At 32.6% G+C, this 20,353-nt stretch overlaps 1 pseudogene; it reads left to right on the forward strand.

Annotated features, from left to right (window-relative positions):
• Positions 1-11,291: 11,291 nt before the first annotated feature.
• Positions 11,292-11,886, forward strand: LOC149534406 (auxin-induced in root cultures protein 12-like; annotated as a pseudogene).
• The last annotated feature ends 8,467 nt before the right edge of the window (positions 11,887-20,353 follow it).

Below are 20,353 nucleotides of genomic sequence, written 5' to 3' on the forward strand. Positions count from 1 at the left end.
ATTTGTAAAGATAATTTTAATAAAAGTTTTGATTAGGTAAAAATAGGTTTTGAAAGGTCCCAAAACCTTGTACATCAAATCTAAAATTATTACAATATAAGGCCCAAATACAACAGTGTGATTCACCAAACAAAGATAGGGAACAACCAACAAAAGTTTATAATAAATATCATGTCTGATGTTAGACATTTTGTCATCGATAAAAATCCTTATAAAAATTATAGCTATGCATTTTTTCACATATGTTCCCAACAAATAAATGCAATTAAAAGACAAACAAAATCATAAAAAGTAAATTTCATCCTTCTGACTATTGCAACACTTGCACTCTACTCCATCATCACGCACTGTACTTTTTTATGCATTAGTAGCCCATTCAAAGAATCCACATCCATTGTGTCCCTACATTAGCAAATCTTCATTAGTTCCTAGTATAATAATTATTTATTCATTACACTAATTTCTAAGAAAATTAATAACGACGTTTTTCTTATTCGGGCAAGACCAAAATTTATGCCCAAGGTTTTTTTTTGTGTTGGAGATTTTCAACAAACAAGGGCCAACACCACATCGACATGTTGGCACATTGATTAAAGCCATCAACCCTGCAACATAAAAAATACATTAGTTATATGAAAATACACATACTATAATAAAAGCCTTTTAAATCACTATACAAAATCTTTATAATCATTATTAAAAGCCTATTTAAATAGCAATTTATAGCCGAGGAGTTGTTCACAAAAAAATACATCATTGCATCTATTTTAGTTTGAAATTCGATTGGATCATTATATCAAGCGATATGAAATCCTAAAAATGGTAAATATAGCATCTCCTACTACTGCATTATTTATGGGAGTGAAGAATCAAACAGTAGGTTTATGAAAATGAGAAAAAACATGACTAGAAAGAAGATATCAACATTGTGCACACTCAAAAAAAAGGACATTGTCCAAATTAAGACATTATCCATAGGAGCCAAACAGCACAAGAATTAGTAATGTTGATGTAGATATTACTAAACAACAAAAGAGCTAGTAATGTTGATAGGAGTCAAATGTTTTGTGAATATTATAGTCAAACAACACAAGAGTTGTAATGCTGATACGAGTCAAACAACACAAGTGAATATCACAGTATTGTGCATTTTACCCAACAAAATAATGTGAAGCGGCCTAGACACCATGGAAACTGTTTGACCAAATGCCTATCCAAGTAGCTCAATAGAAGTCAGGGACTAATATGTAAAGAATTTGGTACCAATAGCTATCAAATTTGCAAATAATTCTATGATTAATGCAAACGACTAAGTCCACCGTGTGGGTTAATATATAAGAAGATTAGGCACAAGCATCTTTAAATATTTAAACAAGTGAAGGAAATGAATAATTTTCCATATACACTTGTCATAAAGTCATAGAAAAGCTTATAAAAATATGTTTTGCAGTTAATAAAAATATGTATTGTAGCTGATAATATCATAAGGCATGCATAAGGCATGCTATGAAGCAGTCAATATAAAGGTCACTATAGTTCGAAATAGTTTTAACAAAAACTCTAGAGTCCTCCATACTTAAGTTGTATGTATTTGACTCTCTCCCCCTCAGTCATTCTCAAGAAGCCTTTTGCTCTTTTGGTTTCAACCAAAAAATCATCATAGGCCTTTATCATTGAATCTTCACTAATCCTATGAATGCCTTTGAGGGCATCATATATTTTCTCTCCAACAGATTCAGAATCCTCTTCATCCACTTTGACAATGTAAGGCTTTAACATGCCCTCATGGATCCTATTCATGGCTTCACAAATGGTATCCATCGAACCAACCATGCTCACCTTCTTTCTATTTCCCTTCCTTGATGAAGATGGTGATATTCTCTAACTACCACTTGCACTTGATTGGTTGGATTGAGCAAATTCTTCATCTAAATGACTATCAACATCAACTGGTATAATGAAATCCCCAACATCATCAAGATTGATGGCCTCATCCATAATGTTCCCTTCCTCTGTCTCCTGAGCCGTGGAAGCTACATTACCTTTTGTCATGTCATTTCCCACAATGAAGGCTAACTCATTATAGTATTGGAATGGCTGCCTTTTATACACTTTTGCATTTTTTAATTCTTTCCTCTACAAATTGGGAAACAATTGAAATGGTTAGTTGTCTTTCAATACTAAATTTACAAATATAAAGTTATATGTTAAAAAAATGAATATTAAATGCCACTTTACCTTCAACAAATCATTCCAAACATTGTCTTCAACATCCAGACACTGTGTACCTTCATTCCATGCAAAGCCCCTTGTATTTCTTAAATATTTCATTACTCTAAATCCCACTTTCCATGTTTTTAATTTATTCTTCAAATTATCCTTGGTCAAATTTTTCTTCAGCTCATCATTGAACCACCTTTCAATCGTAGTCCAAGCTTCCTTTTTGAAACCACCTTCACCTTTTCGGCCTAGTTGTACTTGCTCTTGAAGCAACTCAAGGAATTTGTGCTCCATATCCCTAGTCCATAGCACCCTATTCGTAGAAGGTGCATTGCTGACTTGTGTTTCTTGGGCCATGCTAAGGAACATTACAAAAATGGGTAAAAAATACTTGACCATATAATATTAGACCTTAATAATGTGTATGGAAAAATCAAGATGGTCAAATAAATAAACATAATACAAACCCACATCAATCAATATGCATATAGCCACATTATGTATCCAAAAAATTCAACATAGATTGCATCAAATATGAAAACTAAATATCATAAAGTACTCTTTTTGAACTTTAACACGAAATGATTTAGAGATTGTGTCTTGTGTTCTCTTTACAATGCATTAAAGATGTAATGTGAAGTGCATCGTGCTAGCATTGAATGTATTTTGCATTTGGTTTGACATAATTTTGGAAAGATGGATAAACTACAAGTAAGTTTAACAAAATCAATATATAGTAGGGAAAAATCATAACCTACAAGCTCTAGTCTTCAATTCAAATGCACATTAAAATTAAGCTTAACCCCTCAACATCAATACGCATCTTACAGAGTTAGAGAAGCTCAAGGAATCAATTTTTAAGAGAGAACATAAAACAACATCAGCAGCACAAACATCAACACTCTTAAATTCAATAACTTGTTAGTATATAAAACAACATCAATAGCACAAATAGCTCAGCTTCTTGACATAGTTGACCAGAGTAGTGTTATAGGGTGAGTTGAAGCAAGAATGAAACATGAATGTTAACAATGAAAGGGAAAGAAAACAACATGCTGCACCCCAACCCCAAATTAATGTGTAACCTCTACTTTCTCTATTATAAATTAAGAACTACATACACTTTTATCAGTTAGTTGACCTGCGTAGCTAAGTTGTTTATACTAGTTTATAGATTCTCTATATTATATGTATCTATAAATAAAAATTGATCTACATACTCATAGATGCACACATGATGAAAAGGATAGCAATGCATAGATTATGTAGGTTTATGTACTACAAATTACAGTCTTGGAACCTGAAAATTAAGTTTGCAGAGACATCATCACAAAAAGGGAACAAAATTAGGGGCCAAACATCCAATTCTTGAAAGCTTGAAACCTAATATAAAGTAAATAGTAGAGCACAGTCAATATCATAGCTATAAAAGTTGTATGCCTTCATTAATCTAATATATTTAGAAAGGCAAAGTGCTACCAAAGTCACCTTAACTCTAAGTTGTTGGCAAATTCATCACTTTTTTCATATGATATGGTGTCCCATCAATTTCATGTTTCATAACATGCAAAGAAAGCCATTGGATACTTCTCATTACTGTTGCCATATGAACCCCATTGGAAAATTTTAATATTTGGTGATAAGAAGATTCTTGTGTAAAAGAAGGGAATATTTTAATGAGGTTCTTTGCATAGCACTAGAAGCAAGGAATCTAAATATGAAACTAATGACCTTAGTTGTAGCACAAAATTCCCGTAATTGCTCATAAATTCAACAACCACTTGTTACTTTCCCCACTGCAACACGGATCAGTTTTTTATACCCATAATATCAATGCTCAATTCTTTCAGGCTAAAAATGTATGAAATAAACAAGGAGTTTTACATTGCTAACACATGAAATCCAGCTCTGAAATATGTGGTCTACCATAGAAGCCCATAGCTATATGTCATAATAAGTGTCCATCCAAACAAATGGACACTGATATATAAATGAATACTATAATTATTTTTCTTAGATTGTTGGAAAAACTTGGATTCTAAAAGGGTTTCCCTCAAAATGTTTTTTCCTCCATGTCAAAGTTGTGCTACTATGAAAACACATTGTAGAGGTAGACTTATTCTCAATGTTAAAAGAAATAGTTAGTTGCATGTACTGCTGCATTAAATATATTTTCATGACTGAGACTATAATAATCTAATTACAATTTAGCATACATTGAGGAATATAAAAATAGGAAATAATTCAAGTACTTTAATTGTTGATTATAGTTATTTATTTTCTTTGAAGGAGAGGGCGTGCAAATTTTTGCAACTCAACTGGGTCTCCTGTTGGCTCTTCTTGTGAGGAAGGAATCATTTGAAGGGTCTGAAAGTGTCTTGGAGAGCTTGACATACAACCACATTTTGTATCCAAAAATTCAACATAGATTGCATCAAATATGAAAACTCAATATCATTGAAGACACCTGTCACAAGACAATAACGTATGCATTGAATTACAAATCAAAGAAAAAAATATCATACAAACTCACAATAATCAATATACTTATAGCCACATTATAATGATGATGAAAATGTCACATATAATTCATTCATTTGAAATAACACACAAGTGTCAATATATATATCAAAAATATCTGCCAATATATATTCTACAACAAAATTTAATGTTCCAACTACAACTAAGCCCACACTCTATAGTCTTCCCACGTCCTCTAAGCTATTTCATCTTGAAAGTTTCCCCAATCATCTCTATCTCACAAAGTCATCCCATATGTCTCAAGTATGGGTACATTTATTCCATCACGCTCATCCTCTTCAGTTTCAACTTCACAAGGAATGTCGTCCTCTATCATAATGAAGTTGTACAAGATGCAACATGCTAAGACAATCTTAGTCTATGTCATTATTTGATACAATGTTGTATGCCTTAAGATAGGAAAAAATTTCTTGAGAATGCCAAATGTATGCTCTATAGTATTCTGAATTGAGGAGTGTCGGTGATTAAATAGCTATTGTGAAGATTTAATTGGATTTTCTCTACAAAACTCCTTTAGATGGTAGTGTGTACACCAATAAGGGGCAAGAAATCTAGGTACATTTGGATATCCCGCATCAACCAAATAAAATTTACCTACACAAATGTACAAAAAGTATATTGATATAACCTTGACACGTCTCTCATAAAATAAAAGGAATTAAACATTAACAAGTTGATTGCACTTACCGGGGGGAACTACTAGTGGATCTAATCTGGACAAAGTAGAAGCAAGAACACAACTATCTATTGCAGACCCTTCCTAACCAACAAGAATGTATTTGTAGTGCCTGCCCCTAAGTCGCATTTCTGTCATCATTGCCAAAGTCTTTTAGGTCAATTTATGTTTGATGATTAGTATTATTATTTTAGAGATTATTAGATGTTGTTTTACACTCAGTTTATTATATGATGAGATTACTTGGTACTCTATATTTCATGCATGTATGATGATTATTCAATGTTTTCAGTTATCGATGATGATTAGTTAGATGGTTTATTATTCCATGTGCTTCTTATGGATACTTACCCCATACTGCATGTGTATGGTGTGCGTGTTTGTTTTATTTATGTATGGTGTATCTGATGTGGTTAAGGAAGGGAGTCGTAGTCACCTGCTAGACGGGATCTACACGATGCACCACTTCCTGCCATTGTCTGTTTAGCTTAGAATATTGTGTTTGTACATGCGTGGATTTTATGCAGGTTGCAGGTACCGGGTATCGACTTCCCTGAATTGCCAGGATGAGTGTACCCTATCGCATTATCTCAATGGTAAGAGAGAGGAGATAAACTCTTAAGTCCAAATCCTAAACCCTTTAGCCAATTGTCCTAATTGATAATTAGGACAAGTATCTGAGTTAAGTACCCTCCGAATGCATCAAATGATGTAATTTCAGGATTTAACCCTTTTTGTTTGATTTAGTATGTGTTTTTCTATGAAGGGTTTTTCGTATGTTGTTATATGAGTCCTTGATGTGTTTTCTAGTAATTAAGTCTAATTAAAAAGGTTAATTAATGATTTAATTTAATGGAGAATTAATATGATATCTTTAATATTTAATTAATTGAGAAATTAATTAAATAAAAGAATTAAATTTGGAAATTAAAGTTCAAAGATAAATTTAGAACAGGATAATATTTATTTAATTTAATAATAATATATTTGGAGTTCATTTTTAAATAAATGCTAAATATTATTGTTATTTAAATTAATTAAATATGTTATCAATTAAGTTTCTAAAATAATTAAAGGTTGAAAGATATTAAATTATTAAGAATTCTAGATCACATGATCTAAGCATGAGTTTAAATATGAGAATTAAATTAAAAGATTAAATAATAGAAAATAATAATGTTATTTTAATTTCATAAAGTCCACATAAGATTAAAGTAATAAATTAATTTAAAATAGAAGTCAAGTAGAATATTAAATAAAGTTATTTAATAAATCAACTTAATGTGCATGAAAGTTGAATGCAAAATAAAAGAAAGGATAATAAAGGTTAATTTGGAGTTAACTCAGTTATGCAATGAGTCTTCTCGGGTGAACGCACAATTAGTGCCCCGATTTGAGGAGAATTTGCTTATCACAACTTTGGGGGTTCATTTTTGGGAGAGAGAAATTTGGACGAAGATTTTGGGGGGAGACAAGAATTTTGTGGAGACATCTTTTGGCAGCGAATTTTCAGAAGAAGAATTCTAGGAAAGTTTTTCAAAGGAGCGAATTCTCGGGGTTTTCATATTAGCATCAGAATCAGGTAGGGTCTTGTGCTTTGATCACTGGTTAAATTATGCAATTTGAGATTCCTGTCTTCTTCGTGAGTGTTAAAAAAAATCAAGTCTCTGGGTTTCATTGCATGAATCTCTTATTCTTTGGTTATGTATCTACGATAGGGTATTGTTAAATTATGCTTAGAAGAAAAATAAATTTAATTAGGAACCCTCATCTTCTAGCTTAAAGAAGACACGATTGGATTGGGAAGGGTTCGAATTTAAAAACGAAATTCTAAATTGAAAATTTGGATAGTTGGCAATAGTTCCTCTATCAGAGTAATGTAGTGATCAAATTTAAAAAAAAAAAAAAAAAAAAATTAAAAAAAAAAAAAAAAAAAAATATATATATATATATATATATATATATAGTTTAATAAATTATAAATTCTTATTAATTACATAAATAAATAAACATTTTTTTTTAAAAAAAAGAAATTAATTAATATTTGAGGAAAGCTTTTATATATTTTTAAAAATATATATATAAAAAAAAATAATTTAATTTTTTTTTTTATTGGGCGGGGGGTATACCCCCACCCGTGCCTTTTAATTAAGGCAGGCCGACTGTTGTGCAGTCGTACTTGCTGACGCAGGCCGACTGCAATAGCAGTCGTGCGCTGCAGTTTCTTTGACTGCAGGTAGCGATTTAATGAATCGCTGTTTTATGTATTTTTTAAAAAAAAATTTGAAATTAGTTTTTTTTAATTAATTTCATTGATGATATTAAATGTTAAAATTTTATTAAATATTTATATAATGTTTATAAATATAATTTTTATTTAAATAAAACATTAAGTAATTTAAATAAGAATGTTATTTAATAATAATAGGAGTTATTATTATTAAAGGTTAAAATAATGGGTTTTAATAAAATAGTAGTTATTCTATTTAAATCATTATTGATTATTATTATTATTATTATTATTTTTTATTTTTAATAAAAATTAATTAATTAAATATATTTTTTAGATCATTTTGTCAGGGAAAAAAAATTGTTTTTTTAATCTGAGAGTAATCTTATATTTATAAATAAATAATCGGGGTTAAGCATAAGGGTAATACTAAGATAATTCTACGTTTGAAACGTGCATAGAAATGTGAATTGAACTTTAACTTAAATCCAAGTGTGTTTTTGCAATGTATCCAACTATGAGCTGTATTGTACTGTTCTATTTTCTTATGCTGTTATGTTTTGGGATTTTTGGGGTTGACTAGAGTGTTGACCAGTTATAGGATGTTTACCGGAGGCTTGGGAGTTATGTGAATGTGATGGTATGATGAGTTGGTCTTGATCTTTCTAAATCCAACCATGGTAATGTGATGCTATGCTCTATGATATGTTGTATTTGCTTTCCATTTCCTTGTGTGAGATTGAGGTGTATGTATTTGAGATACCTGACTTAACCATTTTTGAGTCTCAATCAGTTATATTTGGTAACCATTTTTGAGTCTCGATCAGTTATACTTGGATTGCTTTTCGGTCGCTTGAGAGGATTGAAGTGTTTGTTATGTTCTTGATGATGTCATGTTTTGACTTGACCATTTTGGAGTCTTCGATCAGGATTGTAATTTACTATTGGGATACTTTTTGGTTGCTTATTGGAGAACCATTGGATTTTGTGATTTATCATTGATGCCTTCAGTTGCTGATAGAGAACTGTCGTGATCATATGATTATTATTTGATGCTTATCCGTTGCTCATGAAGAACTGATGTAATTTTGTGGTTTATCTTTTATGATGTTTTTCAGTTGCTTGTATAGGACTGAGGTGATTTTATTATGATTCTTTGATTCGTGATTTCATGAGCCTAGGGTAGGTTATCTATGTGTAGTGTCGCGAAGTGGCTTGCAATGGGGATCAGGGCCCTAAGAGGCTGCCTGGAGTAACCCATTGTAAGTTGATTTAATAAGTGAAAACATTTACACTAAAGGGGAGAAAATGAACCTAACAAGATAATTGTATGTTCTCTCCCATGCCTTGAGTGCTAGTACAGACTAGGATGGGGTAGAGAGAACGCTTGGTTACGACCTTGCATTCCATAGTATGCCTCGTCAGTATGAGAGGATACTGGTGGCTGCAAGGATCAGTAGGGACCCAGGATTCCTAAGGGATTGCTCGGGTAACTTCTACGTGACTTTTGCGATGACAATTTCCCGCTTGCATATTAGGTTTCCTACGTGTCTTGTGGTACCTCTGGGATTTAGATGTCGATCTTTTTAGGAACCCTTGAGTTAGCATACTTATAGGATTTCTTGGACTTAGAGAGTATTTATGATTATAGGTTTTGTTATCCTATTTGGGACTTGAGACTATCTCCTTAGCGCGGTGGGAGTGGACCATTTAGGTTCCACGCGGTCGAGTGGTAGTGCTTTTACTCTTACCATTGAGATCCATTTCGTGGTCACCGTGGCTAGAGTTTTCGTGGTTGGCATTTACCTTCACTATGTTCTTGGATTATTATGATGGATGGTTAGATTTTATGATAGATGTTTTATCATTATGGATGTATCATGTATGGTGAATAGTTTCATATATTTTTACTGTACTTGTATCATGGATTTGAGGATGTTGTATCTTGATCTTTACATATGTATATTCTTTTAAGCCTTTCATACCCTGTGACTTGTACAGTGGATGATTGGGCATTTTGAATTAATTTGCCGAGAGGCATTCAGAACAAATGTATATTATGGACATGGGACTTTTTGATTATTCTTTCATATGTATGTGATAGTTGTTAGACTTAGATTTAATTAAATTTAAACGTGACTCAACGTCTTGGGATCTTTAAGAAATGTAACTTGCAATGTATGTTTGTCGATGATTACATGTTATTGCTTCTGCTACTATGTGTATGTTATACATTCTTCTTTAAAAAAAAAAATGTTTAGCAAACTTAGTGAAACTTTAGGTTAATTCTTTTGGATCCCTTGGCGGGGCGTTACAGTATTGAAACTTATAATCAAAGGAACACACACCCATAACATTCTGTGATAGGTTGCCTTTTCTATCACAATATTTAGCTTGGTTGTCGACATCAATAGTAGTCGATATATGGGTCCCATCTATTGCTCCAATACAATCCTACAAATCATGAATTTGCATTAAAAAGCATATTATTATGAGTAATAATCAACATAAAAAATATATGGCAATAGGAGATGTACCTTGAAGTAGGGATCAAAATGATCCTTCCCAAGAATTTGAGGAGGAGAGTTTGGCTTAGCGGGAAATATATAGTCAGCATGGAGTGCTAAGATAGCCCTCAAGACCTTATGGAAGTATCTACTAATTGTCTCTCCTTTGAGTGACCAAAATTATGAGCAATCTTGTGATTCCTCAAATTGTGCCCAAGTGTGTGGAGGAACATCACTAGTTCTTCTTCTAAAGTGATGTTGCAAGAACCTCCAATGATTTCTTTTTGCCTAAGAATAGTGGATAGAAAAAAGAAGGTTGACTAGTCATATGAAGTTGGTCATGGAAATCAATCTCATTTGAATGAATAATACTCTTATAAAATGGGATTTCATCTCTTATATGCTTACGCCTTTCTCTTCTTGCTTCTTGTGCAGATGCTGCAATGGATATTGCAAGGGTGACAAGAGCAGCTGCAAGTGCAAGCATGATTCTAGTCCTCCTACCAATGAGACCATGAATCCTTGGATCATTAGCAAGATCCATTGATGAACTAGAAAAAAATTAGTACCAAAGATGAGGAGAGTGAAATTTGAAACAAAAATCAGTTTGCTAACATGAAATCTGAAACAAATGACAGTAATGAAATGCCAATAGTATTTACTATATATAAGCTATGCAATAAAACATGCATATTATCAAAAAGGTAGAGTAATATAGTATGTCTCGCTAATGTGTACAATTATTCTTTTATAATCTAAGTCCATTGTTTTTAAGCAATCACATCAGGAAACAATGTGCACACATGTAGTAATCCTATAATCAACCAATAATGTTATAAGCATCAAACATAAGGAAGAAAAAAGGAATACAATCAGAATTAGTATAATACAGAAATCAAATCAACAAGTCATTAGCAAGCATCACGAATATACCTTTAGCAATATCATGTAACAACAGGAAACAAAAGACAGTAAAAATGATCTTCCTGGCTTAAAATCATAATTGCATTTGATATAGCACCTAATAATATTGTAATCTTTGAAGATCGCAAGATCAAGCTTTCATATGTCAAACCAAAACCAAATTTACTCTGTCTAATTTATTACAGTTTGAATAATGGGGCATCCTCTGTTCATGATATTGTTTGTTGTTGTGCTTTTGTTTGGATGAGATGTATCTACACAGACTTCAAATTCAAGTTTCCCACTACAATTCAATGTAACTGAGGCCAAAAGTTACGAAAACTGCAATAAATTATAAGCTTTAAGAGATACTTTATCATATACCTTTTGTTGTAAAGAATGGTTCTTTGGACATAGCTTTCCAGGTTGCCCCTACTGCTTCAAGGGGCTGGGTGGGTTGGGGTATAAGCCCTAATGGGGTTCAAATGATTGGAACACAAGCCTTGATTGCCTTTAGATTGAGTAATGGATCAACTATTGTTGATACATACAATGTGGTCTCTATGACCGCTACTCTGAATCCATCATCTATTAGTCTCAATGTGATTAACAAGAGTGTTGTTTATGAGAGTAGCAGTGTGAAAATAAAAATATTTGTCTCCTTGCTACTCGGTTGCAATCAAACAAGTATAAATTAGATGTGGCAAGTGGGAAGCTCAGTAATAGGATCATCTCCTGCTGTATACAGTACTGCTATTGCTAATCTCAATAGTTTAAGGACACTGGATCTTCAAAGTGGAGCTGCCTAGTAACACTGTATATTTTAATCCATGCACTAGTTATGTATGAAAGGAACTCATTCTATCTAAATAGTCTTTACATTAACCACAAAATAAATTGTCTAAGCCCTACTATATAAATAAATGCCATATAATTGTTAATGCTTTCACTCAATTGTTTGAGTCTCTTCCATTAAATGTTTCCTATCAGATGAATTCTTTTGATCAAAATTATTTATCATTCCTTGGAACGTTGATTTGTTTGCAAGTTTGAGTAGAATTGAAACATTGAAACTCCTTAATGACCCCATCAATCATGGGCATAGTATTCAACAGGTGACTTATAGTTATTAATGCATTCATTACTGAATATCATACCAAGAATCTTGCTATTGTGCAAAAAAAAATTGAATCTACAAGTTAGGAAAATGCTGGGTGGAACCAAAACAAGGTATCTATTTAGAAAAATGTGGGAATAAGTCTAACTGAGTTTACATTTATCATTCATGTGTCATAGAGTTTGAGTAGGATTCAATTAAAGACTGTAGAGCTACTCATCATTTCTATCACTGTTGGGTGATGCGACGCACTCCCTACCCACAGGTGGTTATTTATGTGGTGTTCCACGTTCACTAACAGTCATGGCTTTTGGTGCAATGGAAAATGGGCCCTACAATTGGTATCAGAGCCAGGTTGTCTTTCAGTTATCCTCTGCAGGAAAGTCTCACAGTTAAGTGGGAGTCTCACAGTTGAGTGGGAGCGATGGAAGATGAGGGTAAGTTGAGGGTTGATAGGTTTAATGGGCAGAACTTCCAGTTATGGAAGATGCAAATGGAAGACTATTTATATCAGAAGGATTTATGGAAGCCGTTGGAAGGAAAAGCCAAGAATCAGGGAACTATGTCAGAGGCTGAATGGGATCTTTTGGACAGAAAGGCACTTGGAAGCATTCGGTTATGCTTGGCACCATCGGTGGAATTTAATATTACAAAAGCAAAGACGACAGAAGATTTGATGAAAACCCTAGCAACACTGTATGAAAAGCCCTCCGCTTCAAATAAGGTATTTCTCATGAAGCGTTTATTTAATATGAAAATGGCAGAAGGTGGATCTGTTGCAAATCATTTAAATGAGTTTAATACTATTACTAGTCAATTATCTTCTATGGGTATCAATTTTGATGAAGAAATTAGGGCTCTCTTGATCAAAATTGAGATTTATAGGAACGTTGTTGAAACTTGAATGTCTATTAAATCACATTATATTATAAATATGTATAGTTGTTACATTTTATAAATTAGAAGAACCAATAGATTTTTATGTAGTTCTATCTATGATCATCTTTGTTACTTTTGTTGGTGATATATCTCTATTACTTTTGTTGTTGTGTTTTCTCTATTTAACAGCTTCATGGACAATGTAGAAGATATGATGACTTAATTTTTTTTTTTTATTGTATTCTTTTTTGGAAAGGTTGAAGATCTTGGAATAACCAACTAGCCATGGCCTTGCTTCAATTTAAATTAACAATTAATTCTAATCAGAGATTGAAAAGTGATTATGGATCAGAACCAAGAATGGCATTCCTAAGTATCTTGGGAAGACAATTATCAGAATAGGAATGTAAAAATAATTTTTAATCGACTTTCAAATCACTCTCTGTTTCATCACCACAAATAGGAATGTATTTTGTAGGTACCACACCTAGCTCAATGACATAACCATTGAGCTCATGTTTCATTCTTAGGTGGAAAACTAGTGTTCCATGATATATTCATAATCCTAAATTTTGCATCTTGGTCATAGTAGTATAACCATCATATTAGCATTACATTAGCCACAACCTAAAATTATTAATAGACAAATAATATACTTAATTTTTCTATAAGCAATTGGCAATACTATATGAATTTCACTGCACTCTATTTTTTTTATAACATATTTACTGTTATGCTATCTTCGCCCAATTAAGGTTGGAATGTTCTCCCTACACTCCAATTACAAAAATCAACAAAAGACAAAAAATGAGAAACCAAGCATTTATAAGGACAAACCTGTAGGCTTTATGAAAAACCCACATTTTACATCATTTTGATTCACAACACATTGCCAGGTCTAGTTGTTGTTTGTTAAATCAATGGGGCAATACTGATTTGCCATTTAATAATGCTTGTTGATCTGAGAACATACATGGTCAAGGAAGTTCTCTGACCCAAATGAAAATCATCCACACACTAAACAATTAGATGTCAATTATGTCCTAGTGGATTCAATGGAAATTAAAGATGTGAATCATTAGGCAATATATACTTCAAAGGTGGATATTCTGATTTGTAGAGATGAGTTCCACCCACCTTAAAACAAATTAAGTAATCCAAATGTATTATCAATGAACAAAGGAAACTTGGTAGATAAGGAAATGTAACATGGTTTGACAAATTTTGTTCACAAAACCTTATTTACGTGGTATTTTGTGCATGGTATTTTCTAAGATTAATCCCTTCATGTTTTCTTACTTCATATACAAATAGTAAATCCATCATACAATCTAAAGATTACATTTATAGCAATGCAAAAAAAAAAAAAAATCTCTAGATTAACCCCCACATGTTTTTCTTACATCTATACAGCCTGGAAATCAAACATGTATAACTCTTTAAAATGGCAACCAAAAGGAGCATCTTTCAAATGGTAACAAAACGTTTTAACATTACCACCATTTCGATTCTGCAATTTATGAATCCAAACTTATAATATTATAACATGGCAAAGATTCTTATGTAAGATCTTAAATGTAGAATAATATGAAGGCCTTAATGAAAAAACTTCTTTATAAGGTCAGCTGAGGTATAGACCTCCTGTAGAATGCCATGGAATCAAGAGATTTCCAATTAAAAAGAGTGACAAATTGACCAAAATAAAAGACTCCTTAAACTTCTCTATAAAATTTGTAATGATAAAATATTTTTTATTTTTCCCATGATTTGTTTTCCTATTTCATTCAAGATTTAGCTTATATTTGGCTGGAATTGAAATCTAAAATCTAAAAAACAGTCAAATATAGATCTAAAGTATTGGCTCTCTTCTAACCAATGAAAAATTACAAGACTTACATAACATTTGGCTGTAAGAATAGCGGAAGTTTTTGTGGGTGTTGGACAATATTAACAATCAAAGATCCTTTTAGAGACTTTTTTGTCCAATAGAAACAATAGTTGAAATCCTATTGATATCAGATAAGAAAATGAAGTGAGGGAAATATACCAATGAAGAAAAAAGAGAGGTAATCATCTAAAACTTTCATTATTTTGGCTCTCTTTTTCCTTCAGTGGTACTTTCCATTTCCCATTCTCTTAACTTTTGAGGTTTACAACACAAAAATGGCTAAGAATCCAGAGCCTCAGTTTACCTCCTCATATGGAAAAGTTGCAAGGTACAGGAAAAGTTCAAGTGTTATTATTATATTTGCAAGTGACGTTATCTTAAAGGAAGAACAATTAATGTGTACAAATTGTGAGGCACAGGGTGGTCCTAAAAACATTCTTTAACACCCCTAAATAAACTTAGTCCAACACCAAAACTCTGTTCAATCTATGGTGAAATGCGGGTTAAAGTAGTAAGTTTGGAAAAAAACTTTGTCATGACCTTATTCTAGGCTATGATGCATCACTCAAATTATTTTTGTGAAAGGTTTGATAATATAGGGTTGGTCTTATTGAATAACCTAGTAAGTCAAGATAAGCACTCACAAACAAAGAGAATGAATAGTCATCTAGTGCCCTAAAGAAACTGGTAGCTCCATAGCCTACCTTATCATGACAAAACAAATATGAAGCCAAAATGCATAGAAGATGCCATAGAAGGATGTGTTTTGCCAAAGGAATCCATAATAGGGCCTGTTTCATTACAACCATAAGCATATTGAAGGTAAAAATTTACTGTGTTTGGAAACCCTCCCTTCACTCACTAAAATATGCAGTGTGTTTGGCCATTTGGCGACACAAGAAAAGCCCTGCCAAAAAATACAAAACCCAAATCAATTAGATGAAAAAAGATATAAAATCCAAGAAACTGAAAGTGCTTCACTTCATACCTACTATCAAGGGCATACAAGGCTAGTGCTCTCAAATTCTTGATGTGCTCAGAAGGGAAAATCTTGCATCGATGGCTCTCTCAAATGCGCGAATAGCATCGAGCGGTAGAATGAAGATGGAAAAATTGAGCGGCAAAATGAAAAGGGCAAAATGAAATAAGAGTAAACTCACAGACCCGACAGGATATAATATTTGCTTTATAAAAAATGGAATAAGAATAGACTATTCTTATTCTAATTTTTTTAAGGAACTTCACTATGCCTGTTTAAAGGTGAATTGGGGAGAGGAGGATTCTTATTCCACTTTTATTTTTCGCACACAAACGTTAAATTGGTGAATTCCAGTATATAATTTTTCTTATTCCGCTCCTATTCTCACAACCAAACGAGGCCTTAGGGTGTCCTTGTCATCATTTTGATTCTAGTTTTTTCCTCCTAAAATCTATAACTAGTAGTTTTCGCTTGGAAGCGTTTATTCTCATAGTAGCCCTTGAATGTTACTCTGCTTCTTCATGGATACAAATATCTACTTGTATCATGCCTTCGAAAACCATAGTATGGCCTTCTGCAACCCTGTCAAGCAAGAAAGATGGAATAGGTTATTTTGTCCAATAGATGATATGAGTCAAATTAAAATTAGTAGAGTGCTAGCTGAGGGAGTTTTTGATTATGAGTATTCTTGGAGGACTAATAGTGATATTATAGGGCTTTGGGTAGGCTACCTTGCTAGGGTAGGGGTGGAGAAATGGGAAATTGTTAGGTTGAGCTACAACCTTTTCGACCCCTGTTGGTTGCTATGGCTGGAGATAGTGGTAGCTAACATCGATGAGAGGCTACGGATCCCCCTTCTAGAAGCATACATGGAATAAAAATTGGATAGTCTAGAGCTAGCTAGAAGCCCTAGGTGATGACAACATTCAATTCTTCAAAAAGTGGTTGAGGATGGAAGCAAGCATTAACTTCCTACTAAGATGGAGAGGTATAATTGAGGATCCTGATAGAGATTGGCTTCTGAATTATTTGAGGGCCTTTGATGCATACATTCACCTAGATGCAGATCTCTCTAATTTGGACAATGTGGCATTTTGCATTCCAAATTATGATAAATCAGTAGAGGCAGGATGACCTACGAGTTTCCTCCATGTTCAAAGACCACAAAGCTACATGAGGCTTTACAGATTATCATGGTTCTTAAGAAACAATATTGACATACTTAGCTATAATTCTAGGTTATTTTGGTAGTACTATTTTGACCCAATTAAATATAGGGCATAGTACTTACATATAGGTATCAGTTATTTACTTATCGCTAACTGGTTTCTAGTTATACTTTCTTATTCATTAAGTTTTAGTAAGGCTACATTTTATAAGCAATCCTCTTATCTACCCGAAACTATCTTGTATAGAATTTTGATATGTAAATATCGTTATCAGTATATATAAAAATAGTGGCTTGTTACATATCTTCCTACTTCATAAGCTAACTTATGGTCTCTGTAATTCTGGCATATGGATATCATCTCAGTTTGTTAGTTTGGGTTTTCTTTTTATTGCATGTTGTCACTTTCCAAATCGTCTTTTGCCACGTACAATTTTTGACATCTTTCCTTTGTTTATTCGTATCGACTTTGCAAAGTGGAAAGAACTTATAATTATGAATTATATTTTTTATATATAAATAATTAAATTAACCAAAAATTAGGACACGTGTACTACAAGATTCTACTCAAAAATTGGAATCTCGACCATTGATTAAAAGAAAGATTGATGGCTTAAGATGAATTTCAGGTTGATTTGAGGAATGCTTTCCCAAGTGCCTAGATTCATCTGAAATTGTGACATGTGTGCTTTACAAGTGTCACAATTGACATGTGTCCTTTACAAGTGTCACAATTGACATGTGTCCTTTACAAGTGTCACAATTGACATGTGTCATGATTTTGGATGACTCTTAACAATGGCGATATCACTCCACAAATTCACCCAAAAATGATATCGAATCATCGATGATTAAGTTCTATTTTTATTAATTAATTTATTTAAAATGAACAAATTTATTCAAATGTATATCAATGTAATAAATTTTTACTTTTTATTATTATTGTTATGTACATTACTAAATTATTGAGTTTTGACTCTTTATGTCATTTACATGTACATTGTACATACTATTAGTAAAATACCTAAAACTATCAATTACTTAATACTTTCTTTTTAACTATTAACCCTGTATTTTTTTAGAGTATGAAGTTGAAAGTTCTCCAAGTCGAGTCCGATACGATAGGGTTTTCAATTTTCAAATTTTCAAAGACTGGTAGAATTCCATTTTGTGTTCTGAAGACTGAAAGTGTGAAACTTGAGTATTAGATGACAACACCAATTATCCAATCTCGATTCTAGGCATTTAATTTTTTAAAAACTTTTTTCATTGCAATTTGTAACAATAGAAATCTTGATTTTAACTGTCTTAGGTTTACACTTAACACTTATTTTTAATAGGGCTTGAAGAAAATTTTTGTGTAATAACTAGTAGCAGCATGGGCAAAACAAAGTCAAAAACCTTTGGTACGAGTGCAAGCATAAAGGAAAAGAAACACATTATAGAACTCAGGAAAATGATACATACCCCAAGTTTCACCGATGAATGTCATGATATTCTTGATCCTTTTATCCATGGAGATTTAGGAATCATGGGAATTAGACATTCATTGTTTAATAAGTGGAAAGATCCACTGAAGGGGAGAAATTATTATAAATATAACAACATTATTCGTGCACATACTAATAAACTGGCTGCTCTGATTACTAGATTAGCAAACATTGTTATACCCGAAGTATTCCCTTTCCCTGAAATTGTAATGCTATGTGCTTAGAATTATGATGAAAATAGAAAGGCATTTGTAAACCAAAACACTCAGGAGGAAATTTTATCCATAACTGAGAGTGAATTTTTCACCCTATTAGACCAAGGCCTAGGATTTAAACCAAAAAGCTTTAACAAGTACATTGACTTGGATAAACTAGCATAGGCTTATGACAAACTGGAAAGAGTTTTTCAAGATTCATTTATTAAGGGTTTAATAAACTTAGAGTCCTCTACTAGTGTTACAATAGACATAGACCATAAGCCTCCTTATCAGTATGATATTTTTGTGCCATGGGTTCAGAATACTATTTCTTTGCTATCATTTTGTCTGGGATTGGACAGTAACAAGGAAGTGGGGGCTAGTGTTCTTGAAATGATTTATAATATCCATTGTTGAGGTCAATTAGTTGAGAAGGTAGATGTAAGATATAATTTTGTTCAGCACATTTTTGAGTCTATGCAACAACAATTACTAATGATTAAACAAAGTACAACTACAAGCAAGACAAAGACATTTAGGTTCACAAGTTACTTGTGCCACCTTCTTTTAGCAAAGCATCACCTAATATTTGAGACAGAGAACAAGAAGCTTGATATTGAGGTCTATAAGTTTGATGAGAAAATTTAGAAGAAATCAGAGACTCCAAGTCCAGTAAATGAGCAGACACATAAGATGAGGATGATTGCTACAAATAAAAACTACAACCATTTTGTAGACTTCTTTTTGGCACCTATTTAACAAAAAATCACAAGCACTTTGATGCCTAGATTTCTCGTGTCTTGTAAAGAATGCATTCAATTGAGAAGTCAAATTCAATTGGCTGACTAGTTCTTAATGGAAGAGTACATTGTCTTAAGGTTTTACGGTTTAGCAATTGAACCCTTCAAACTTCCAACGCATGTTACAGAAAGGGTTTTTGCACTAGAATATGTACAACAGATGGAGAGTGTAGATGAACTTTTCAATGGACAATAAAAGAAAATGATATTTCCTTCCTTGCCTTTCACAATTGGAGGCCTCACATTTGAGAAAAAAGCTTTCAAAGTGGCAAATGAATTGGTAACTTTTTTTGGCTTTGATTTTGTTAGTCACTGGAATTATGATCCACTGAACATAATAAAAGTGATACTTATTGCCAATGGGAACTTTGTGAGCAAATATCAACATTAGGAGATGCCATGGATAGAAAAGTTAAAAAACAAGGATTCATGGGATGAGGTTAAGAAAGAGATGGAGAAACATGCAATAGAGAATAATATTTCAATGCAAGAATTCTCATCCCAAATTATGACATTGCACAAATCAGAGCCTCTGACATACTTAAATTTCTACAAGAAAGTCATCTAAACCTTCTAAGAGGTCTATGCTAAAAGCAATTAAAGAGGCATGTGCATCTGCTTTGTGGTGTCAAACCAAGATGATTGATTTTTGGAAAATGAGGCAAAATTTGGGTGAACCAAGGACATCAACTGGTTTTGATGAAATTGAGGAGGATGAACTTTTCAAAAATTATTGGAATAAAGAGCATCCAACTATA

This window comes from Cupressus sempervirens, chromosome 10, assembly GCF_028749045.1.
Source record: "Cupressus sempervirens isolate cs-2001-9-10 chromosome 10, ASM2874904v1, whole genome shotgun sequence".
NCBI classification, from domain to species: domain Eukaryota; kingdom Viridiplantae; phylum Streptophyta; class Pinopsida; order Cupressales; family Cupressaceae; genus Cupressus; species Cupressus sempervirens.